The 7,401-nt window shown below is 41.4% G+C and overlaps 1 non-coding gene across 1 annotated transcript; it reads left to right on the top strand.

The window, feature by feature from the left end:
* Positions 1-4,568: 4,568 nt before the first annotated feature.
* Positions 4,569-4,697, top strand: LOC142444101 (small nucleolar RNA SNORA65). Its single transcript, XR_012783770.1, has one exon. It is a non-coding gene; the product is annotated as a small nucleolar RNA SNORA65 (small nucleolar RNA).
* Positions 4,698-7,401: the final 2,704 nt, after the last annotated feature.

A 7,401-nucleotide genomic window follows, 5' to 3' on the forward strand; every position in this document is an offset into this window, starting at 1 on the left:
CTACATCATCAAATTGCTGTGTTTTCTTGTCCCTCCTTTATTAGTGGAACCAAAAAGAAGTCACACAGAGCAAGGTCAGGTGCGTAAGGTATATGGGGCAAAAATGGCATGCAGTTTTTTGGCAAAAACTGGCAGACAGATGGCTGTGTGAGCAGGTGCATTATCATGGTGGCAAAACCGGCCCCTGTCTGCCAAAAATCAAGCCTTTTCTGTTGCACACTGTTAAGCAATCTTTTCAGATCCGATAAATAGAAAGCTTAACTAAAAGTCTGACCAAGTGGAGTGAACTCCAAATGCACGCTCCTCATCAAATAAACAAAACACAACACAACAAAAATGCCAAAATGAAAATCGCCGTGATTTTTTTGTTTCTTTTGACAAGTTTTTCGGGGTGAGGTGATGACAGCGTCTTCCACTGGCTTGATTGATGTTTACTTTCAGGCTTGTCAGAATAGCATCATATCTCAAAGTCTGGGTCATTTTGGAGCTGTTCTTTCAAAGCTCTGCTTGTTTATTCAGGACTTTTTTTTTTTGCTGGTCAGTCAGAAGCCAAAGCACAGATTTCTCTGTGACCCTTCCCATTCTCAAATCTTCCATTAAAATCCACTAACTGAGCTCCAGGATAGACTGGCTAATTTTCCCACCTCATCAATGGTCCGTCGTAGGTTTCAAGCACAAGTCCATGAATTTTGTTGACATTTTCTTCTTTTTGGAAAGTTGATGGACATCCAGAGCAAGGTTTGCTTTCAATCGACATTTCACCCTTTTTGAAATGAGAAAACCATCCACATACTTGCGTTTTTCCCATAGCGCTATCCTTGTAAGCTGTGCTCAACATCACAACCGGTTCTGTGGCATTATTCCCTCGGAGGGAACAAAATTTCACAACCCCATGCTGTTCTCTTAAATCAGTCATCACAAAAATAAAAAATAAGGTTCAAGAGAAACTGCTTTTATAGGAAAATGCACTGTGATCCCAGAGAACTTTACCAGGCGACATACAGGGTTCTAACTCAGAATGAGTTGCTTGAAGTTTGCCTACTGGGAAAAATGCGTACTATCAAAGCTCTGCCTAGCATAGCTCTTTTACTTCCTCATAAGTAGAAATATATCCGTGTTAAGGGATTTTTTTTTAATTCCCTATCTACAGGATTCTATGTATAACCTCTTCCCTAGGGGATGGACAACCGAAAAGTGGGTGAGGGGAGATGATGGACAGTGTAACAAATGACAAAATAATAATAATTTAGGAATAATGAAGGGTTCATGAGAGAAAAGGGAATGGGGTGGGAGGGGGAAAAAGGAGGAGCCGATATTAAGGGCTCCAGTAGAAGGCAAATGTCTTGTGAATGATGATGGCAACAAATGTACAAATGTGCTTGACACAATGGGTGTATGTATGGATTGTGACAAGAATTGTTCAAGCCCCAAATAAAATGCATCGCTAAAAATCAGTGATGAACGAATGAAACATATCGGCGCATGGGAAGAACTGGAGGAAATTATGCTAAGTGAAGTAAGGCAAGCACAAAGGACAAGTACAACATGAGTCCACTGAGGTAAGTTATATATATATATATAAAAGCAGAAAGGTAAGTGCAAAATGGGCACAGGGAAAAAGCTACTGTATATAAACACTCCAAAGGGTGAAGTCCAGGTAGTATGGCAGGGGTCAGACCAAATCCAGGGGTACATACGGTAGCCCACTAAAATGGGGGTGGAGGGAGGAAAGGGGAAAGGAAAAAAAAGATGTGTGATTGGGGAATAGGGCACTGACTCACCCAAGGGGAGGGTATTGCTTGTGTCTCCACAGGGAAAGAGGGACCAGATATAAAACCAGTGTCAGACAAATGCAGTGTGCTGGTAAGGAGTGGGGAGCCAGTGGATGGGGCCCTAGGACCCGGCCCCCATACGAGCAACATGGACAACTGCCCCTCTCCCAGAAAAATGTACTTGAGAGGACATCACTGAAGCTGCAGCTCAGGGAGATGGGCATATTTGATCAGAGCAAATGGGAGCAAAGAAAGGGGAGTAAGAGAGAGTGGAGCACATCCTGGCCAATCAGGCCCAGAGGATGATATCCCTGCTCTGAACAGCCAATGGACAGAGTGGACAATATGGCTGATCCCACTACAAGATACTCCATCCCTCGAGGGCCCAGGGCCCTAAGGGGGACAACACTGGAGACTCAGGGCCAGGACTGGCCCAGACTGACACTGTGACAGAGGCAAACCACTAAATGCATGCGGCAGAACAACCATGGGAGCGGAGCAGGGAGTGCCCGAGGGAGAACAAAGGACAGACTCCGGGGCCAAAGCATGGTCCCCCACTGGACCTGACTGAAGGACACACCTAGAGATAAAAAATCAGACCTTGATCTATTTACAGGTTTTTCTTTCTTTAAAATTTTTTTCTTTTAATTAATTTATTCTTCTATGGGTAATTGGTTTCCTTATTTTTTGTTGTTGTTATGGCTGTGTTCTCACTCATCGCCTATCTTGCTATGACTTGATTTTTGGTGCATATTATTATCTCTACAGATCTAGCTAGATAAGATAGACTGGATGAATACTTTGGAAGAGAAAACAATGGGACCAATGGTTCCAGTGGACACAGTAGAGAGGGAGGAGGGGGCAATGAGGTGGTGCTGATCAACCCAGGGACAGGGGAGCAATAAGTGAACCAAAATCAGTAGCAAGGAGGGTGTGAGTGGCCTGGTAGGGATTCAGCAAGGGCAAGGTTGTTGGGAGCTGATAGCCATTAAGACCCTAGCCTCAGACACGTAGCAGAATCTTGGCCGCTTTGTAACAGCAAGGCTTTGTTTCCTGCCCAACTTCGCCCCCACATTCCAAGCTACTGTAGCATGGGCAGTTCCGATAACTGACCTTGTTGCCATTAGTCAAAGTACTGAGCACCCATTGAACTGCAGATATACCATATTAGGAACATCGTGATAAGTTCACCCGGTAAGCCTTGATTTGCATGCGGACGTCACCACGGACGTCTTTGAGTACTGTTGCGTACCCTTTGTACCTTATTGGGAACATGTGGCTGATTGGTTGTTGTACAGTGTGCGGTTTCTACACAGTGTGCTTCATTGAATTATGTGCCTCCCACTTCCTTCTCCGTTGTGAATATATACCCAGAGTTTTGGCAAAATAAACGGGCTTGATCAGCACTTGTCTTGCCCCATGTCTCTCTTTCTTTTTCCCATCCAGGTTCGTTGCCCCTCCGGGTCACCGTGTGAGGGTTTTGCTGGACGAGACCCTAACACAAGGTAACTGAGAGAAATTACTGAAACCCAAATGAAGGCTGAGCATGATAGTGGGACAAAAGAATAATAAATGGAAATAGAGGAAAAACTAGGTGACAAAGGGTAATTATAGAGGTCCAAAGACTGGAGCGTACATATGTAAATATATTTATATGAGTGTAGGGAAACAGATCTATGTGCATATATTTATAGGTTTAGTACTAAGGCAGCAGATGGACATTGGGCTTCCACTCAAGCACTTACTCAATGCAAGAACACTTTGTTCTATTACACTGGCATTCCAGGATACACACCTTCTGAACAGGATTGCTGAAGAAAAATGTGTACATAAGCAAATGTGGTGAAGATAGTTGATGGTGCCTGGCTATCAAAAGATATAGCATCTGGGGTCTTAAAGGCTTGAAGATAAACAAGCAGCCATCTAGCTGAGAAGCATCAAAGCCCACTTGGAATAAGCACAATAACCTGTCTGACCACAAGGTGCAGAAGGGACCAGTAATCAGACATCAAAGAACTAAAAATCATATCAATGGGTGCCCACCTCCCTGATGCGATTAATGAAGACAACCGTGTGTATAAGCAAATGTGGTGAAGAAAGCTGATGGTGCCCAACTATCAAAAGATACAGTGTCTGGGGTCTTAAAGGCTCAAAGATAAACAAGTGACCATCTAGCTCAGAAGCAACAAAGCCCACATGGAAGAAACACACCAGCCTGTGTGACCACGAGCTGTCGAAGGGATCAGGTATGAAGCATCAAGGAATAAAAAATAATATCATTGAAAATGTGGGTGAGTGCAGAGTGGAGACTCAAAACCCATTGGTAGCCAACTGGACATTCCTTACTGAAAGGTTGTGGGGAGGAGATGAACCAGTCAGGGTACAGGGTTGCAACGATGAAACATATAACTTTCCTCTAGTTCTTGAATGCTTCTCTCCTAGAAATTTTAAAAAATGATGGGAAACATTCTGAGTGAAACACAAAGTATACTATATAATATTATGAAAAAATGTATTTATCATATCACTAACAATAAATAAAACGATAGCATAAAACAAATAAAGGAATTCCATTAAAGTCCAAAATATGCTCAAAGCTGCTCATTGTTATAATTAATATTTGAAAGTATTCTAAAAGTCCCAATTAATAAACAAAAGACTAAGCAGAAATAAAATCTATAGATATTTCAAAAGGGAAACAAATGTATTTCAGGGCTTCTGACATATAAGTAATCATATGTGTAAAGAAACTAATATTGCTCAAAATTATGCAAAAAATAGATAATCTCCCAGCCACCCGCCACTGCACCTGACCATTCTCTGTTGGCTGGTGTAATCCAGTGGTGAGCTGAGAGTAAACCCCAGCTTAGGAAACAGGGTTGTTCTTCATGTGGATGACTCTGTGCCGAAAGCGTGGGGACAGTCAAGAAGAAAAAAAAAGAAGAAAAAGAAAAAAAATAGATAATCTATTAAACATATTGACAGTATTTGATCAAGTGCTATCTGGATGATGATATAGTTTCCCAAATCAAAGTCATTACTCCCTTAAAATTTTGTAAAAGACAATTGAATATTTTGTTTTTACCTCAAAACATTTGAAATATATTTTATCATCTGTGTATAGCTATAGAGTATAGAAAATTAAACAATTTATGTTTCTTCATTTTTAAATTAAATTTTATTAAAATATCATTCCTTACACTTTCAAAAAAACAACAACAGAAGTCAACAGACCACCCTCCAATCTGACAGCTGGTCTTTTTTGGCCTCTACTTCTCACTAACTGCCAGTCTATCTTTTTGACCTTGAGATAGGTCCTTAACCTCAGCACTTAGGTAGCTTAACTAACATAAGGAAACTGCCATCCTCACATATTTGGATTAGACTGTAGAGTCAGGAGCTCCAATCCCCGTATCTTCACTTGTGAACAGTATGGTGTCATCTTAATGATGCGACATTCCTGTCTCTAAATGATGGTGGCTATGGAATCTAGCTTGCTACACATTTGGAGGTTGTCTAAAGCAAACCCCAGAGGGAGGACAGCCACCACCAAACGTGTGTCAGAGAGGTGCTGTGTTAGACAGGGTTCTCTAGAGAAACTAAACTAGAATGCTAATAATTATATACAGATAGAAATAAGAAATATAACATAAGAAATAAGCAGTTAATTAAATTATAAAGCAGTACAAATGGCTCAGTGCAATTCACTTCCGTGAGACAGTTGTGAGACACTGGCAGTCCCTCAAGTCTTGAGGGCTACGGATTAGTCCTCTGTAGAGCAATTCAGGCTATCTGGACACAGGCAGCATCAGCAAGACAGGTCACCAACAGTCAGCCAGATGACAGGGTCCAACAGTCCACAGCTCAGATGTAAAATCCAATGGTGTGGCAAAGCAGGTCTTGAAGGAACCTCAAATTACAGTGTCACAGTCCATGGGTTAGGTGTCCCACAGGCAGTGTAGCTTGCAAATTGAGGCACAGAACAAGCAAAGCAGCCACACACTGGTTGGATGACCGAAGAGCAAGAGACAAGAAAAGCAATGGTCGCTGTGCCATTTATCTCTCCGCCCTTTAATTAATCCCACATGTGTTTATCGGCCAGTTTGGCACAATTAACTAACTACCTCAGTGTCAAAGAATCAATGATGGAATTTGGTCTAACTTCAGTACAAAACCAAGATTGGTCATTAGAGAAAGAAGGGGTGATGCTTAGAATTCCGGGTTGAGAGACCCAAATTCCTAGATCACACAGAAAATATAAACTTTTTTCTCTCATTTTCTCTCACCAAGAAAAACAATCAATAAGCAAGTAAAGCAAAAATAGTAACAAAATTATAAAAAATAGCAATCTATCCCATGGGGCATTTAGGGGGGTGGGGTCAGGGCAGAAGCCCAAACCCAGAGGTAGGATTGCCAGGGTGGGTTCCTTTAGGAGGCGTTAATGCCTGTTTGCATCCTCTGATTCTTTCCCAGCGTCTAGTGGCTCCAGATATTCCTTGGCTAGATGTATTATTCAAATCTCTCTCTGTCTTCACACAAACTTCTCCTCTCGGTGTGTATTAGCATTCACGTTTCCTCTCCTTTACCTACAAGTCTATGGGTCACTAGATTCGAGTCCACCCTAATCCATTATGATCTAATTCAACTTAATTGCATGTCCAAATGTTCCCTTGTGAAATGAGATCACATTCACAGATAATATAAATTAGTACTTCAACATATCTTTTGGGAGGACACAGTTGAAGGCAGTATCGAATCAAAAGGCGACCTGGGGCTGCACACTCAACTGCTGACCAAAAGGTTGGTGGTGGAGACTCACCAGCTCCTCGGTAGGAGAAAGATGTGAGTCTGCTGCAGTTAAGATTGCAAGCTTGAAAACTCTATGGGACAGTTTTACTCTTACAAGGTTTCTATGAATAGGAATTGGTCATTGGCAATGAGCATTAAAGCAAATGATATATGATGTATTTAAATGATTTTAGCCACTATGATAAAATATAATTTGAATTAAACTTGAGTGGGTTTTTTGGGGGGGTAATTCTGACTCACAGTGTGATGATAATTATGTTTATGTAATGAAATATGTATGTTTCTGTAAACAAATGGCCAAACTTTCATCTCTGTAGCTGAAATAAATGAAAATAGGAAGTCAGGAACAAAAATTCAGACATTGTTTCATTCTATTGTGCACAGGTCACTATGAGTCCGACCAACTCAGAGGCCCCTCATCTTGCCCACACACACACCGCTAAAAGTAGTCAATGCCATTATATCAATTCCAATCCACAGGGAGACTAGAGGAAAGAGTAGAACTACCTCATAGGGTGTTCAAGCCTGTAAATCTTTATGGACGTGGAATGCCTCACTTGCTTACTGTGGAGGGGTTTGGGGGTTTAAACCACCGATCTTTCTAGTTAGCAGCCCAATACTTAATTCACTGCCCTTCTAGGATATATGAATTTGTGTGTCTGTGAATAAATTATGTGTATCTGGGGAAAAATTAAATTCAAATAATCATGAAACGTTTCCATGGATTTTCAAAACCCCTTCATGTGTAAATGTCATTTCTGATGCCTCTAGAACTCGGCTCTAATTAAAGAATATGCCACGGTAAATAAGATTGAACACA

Source organism: Tenrec ecaudatus, chromosome 3 (genome assembly GCF_050624435.1).
Source record: "Tenrec ecaudatus isolate mTenEca1 chromosome 3, mTenEca1.hap1, whole genome shotgun sequence".
Lineage (NCBI taxonomy): Eukaryota > Metazoa > Chordata > Mammalia > Afrosoricida > Tenrecidae > Tenrec > Tenrec ecaudatus.